The sequence below is a fragment of the Humulus lupulus genome, chromosome 7 (assembly GCF_963169125.1).
Source record: "Humulus lupulus chromosome 7, drHumLupu1.1, whole genome shotgun sequence".
Lineage (NCBI taxonomy): Eukaryota > Viridiplantae > Streptophyta > Magnoliopsida > Rosales > Cannabaceae > Humulus > Humulus lupulus.
This window is the reverse complement of record NC_084799.1, coordinates 184,594,163-184,597,223: the sequence shown is the minus strand read 5'-3', so window position 1 is coordinate 184,597,223 and position 3,061 is coordinate 184,594,163. Positions and strand designations below refer to the sequence as shown.

General features: G+C 31.9%; 1 long non-coding RNA gene across 1 annotated transcript; it reads right to left on the bottom strand.

Annotated features, from left to right (window-relative positions):
* Window positions 1-205: 205 nt before the first annotated feature.
* On the bottom strand, window positions 206-2,793 carry LOC133790027 (uncharacterized). Its single transcript, XR_009873853.1, has 3 exons — window positions 2,170-2,793; window positions 986-1,054; window positions 206-368 (listed from the first exon to the last, which is right to left on the bottom strand). It is a non-coding gene; the product is annotated as an uncharacterized LOC133790027 (long non-coding RNA).
* Between the last annotated feature and the right edge of the window lie 268 nt (window positions 2,794-3,061).

Here is a 3,061-nt window from a genome sequence, read left to right as displayed (position 1 = left end):
CATATGCATGAAATTACACAATCACGCCCCCAACGGCCAAATTACCAAAATGCCCTTTGTAACGCCCCGATTTCCCGAGACGTTACTTAAGGAGTCCATTTAAAAATAATAAACAATAAATACTTTAAGACACTAAGAGAAAATATTTATTTAAAATTTAAACAGACAACAAGATCTCATTATTTAAAAATAAAAATGTTGGACGCTAGGTTTAATAACAAAAACATAAAGAAAATAACCATTCAAGTCTGAAAATTTTAAAAACATAACATTTATTTCTAAACACATAAAATAACTGGAGCCCAGCCTCTAACATGTTCCGTCCATGCCTCGAGCCCGCACTACTCACTGCTTTGTTTTGCCTTTACCTGCACACAGAGTACCCGTGAGCTAACGCCCAGTAAGAAGAGCTATGTAGGACATAACTCCCCAAACCAGAAAACATAAACCTTCAACTAAACATAAATAAACATCTTAAGCATAATAATCATCGTGCGATATAGAAACACCATATCACACTAACATAATGTGTGTTACACTCACACACATAAATACTAACAAGTCATGTTGATCGGACATGAAATGTAATCTGCCTTGCCTGCGCTGTACTCACACTCGGCATTCCCACGGTGGCACATAGTCTAGCCTGCGCTGTACTCACACTCGGCCGTTCCCTCGAGACATCGTTGCCCTGCCTGCGCTGTACTCACACTCGGCAGTTCCGTGGTGGCATCCTATCATCCTGAGTTATACACACCCAAGATAATTCATGCAAGTGCTATACTCACACAAGCAGCTAAAATCTAGTAGCACGCCTACGCTATCATCTAAGCATGTCTACTAACTAAAATCCCTAGCACTATCCTCATGCTAGTCAACCTAATGCAACAATTCAAGTCACAAATATAATTACATAACTAACAAATAAGAAAACAAGGTTGTACGCATAACGTACACCCTATGCGCAGATGTCCACTCTTCTTACCTTAAACAGTGCGTTATCCGCTGACGTGTCTCGAACCACTCGCTGCGTCACCTCGATGACCGCTAGCTCCTAGACGTCCAATTACACAGCGAAAATTTAGGAAAAATAAAATAGGCGTTAAGGTTTTATTTCGAAACCTTAATTATCGAAATAATTTAACTATGCCATTTTAACATGCATGACACGTAAATTAAAACAATTTTCCACAAAAGGTTCAAACCATCATGTCATATACACAAACAATGATGTTTCTAACATATCGCATGAATTCATATAATTACTTTTTATGTGAAAATTACCAAAATACCCTTTAATATCATAATTACATTAAAGACTCAATAATTTTATAAAAATTATCATATGACAACAAAATTTAATAAATAACTTTTCTAGAACCCTAAATAATCAGCAAATTCTCATATACGACCAGAAAAATAATTTTTAACATTTATAAATTATTTTTCCTCAATTTCTCAAATAAAACCCAATAATATAAATAAATACACAACCAAGCCCAAAAATCAAACTAACATACAGAACTGTTTAAAATTCCAAAATAAACTTATAAAAATTATTTTAGAATTTTCTAGGCAAAATAACTAATTTTCTTAATTAATTTTATAGAAAAACTAATTAATTAAAGAAAAATTAACAACTGATTAAAAATAGAATCTAACTATACAGATCGGTTTCTACACCCTACAGTAACACACAAAAATTATCTAAGGTTCAGAACCGTAGCATTAATATTTTTTGATATTTAAAATATAACATAAGCTAAATAAATCATGAAAATTACATAAATGATACAAATTCAAAATAAAATTACAAAAAGCCTTAGAATCTTATTTTAAACATATACAAAAATTCTCAGAATTTTTAGAATACTTTAAATAATTTTCCACATTTATTTTCTTAAATCACACATTTAAAAGTAAATAATTAAAGAAAATTATCGATCAAAACTTAAATCTAAATGTACAATGCCATTCTAAAACATACAGATATCATTGAAACATAAAATCATATTTTTCGGAACAATAAAAATATTTTTCATAATTAATCTTTATTTAAACTTCAATAAATCATAATAATTCAAAGAAAAATCAGAAAAATATGAAACCAGTTGGAAAATGCTCTAAAATTAATGTACTAATTTTTAAGATTGAAAAAAAAAAAAACACCTCAGTAAACACCCAGATCGGGTTCGCCGGAAATATCGCCGGTTTTGTCTACTTCTCCGGCGACGGCGACTCTATGGCTGAGTTTTGCTGCTTTCTAACCCTTCTCTTGCTTGGAAAATTATCCCCTTATGTCCAGAACTTCAAAACAATAGACCCCAGCCCAAAAAGATGTCCGTAAACCCTTGTTCCGAAGTCTTCTTCTCCAAGTCCGGTGTACCGCCAAAAATGGAGCTCAAAATTAGTTTTTCTTGCTCTAGACCATTTCAGACCGTTTTTTCACGTCAAAACCGATTATTGGAGTCTCCTAAGCTTGTTTATCACCAACCACGCACACCATACACTCTTGAACACACTTAAATCCAAAATTATCCAAGAATATGCATTTTCTTGGATAAAAATGGTGAATCACAATCCGAGGCTTTATAAATGTATTTCTCACACTCAAAATGTTTATTTCCTCCCCTAAAATGATTCTACAATGTTCATTACTGCCCAGATTTTTCCCAAGTGCAAGAACTCAAAAATTTCTTCTCTTTTAAAAAAACGATAATAACACTCTCTCTCTTCAATCCTTTGATTCCCTCAATATTCCCACGATTTCTCCATCAGATTATCATGGTAACACGTTTTAGAATAGGTTTAAAAAATAAATTAGAGTTTGAAGTGGTAAAATCCTCTTTTCAAGGAATTTTATTATTTTTTTTCTTTAAAAAAAATAAAATAAATTGACTAAGTTCCACAACTGATATTATCAGTTAAATTTCGAAAATTTAATCAATTTTATGAATATTTAATCATGTTAAAACAGAAGAAATAAAGTCTCTAAAATGCCCCTTGAACCAATCCCAAACTTGAGGGTATTATGGTCTTTTCACAAATTCTAATATTTAAT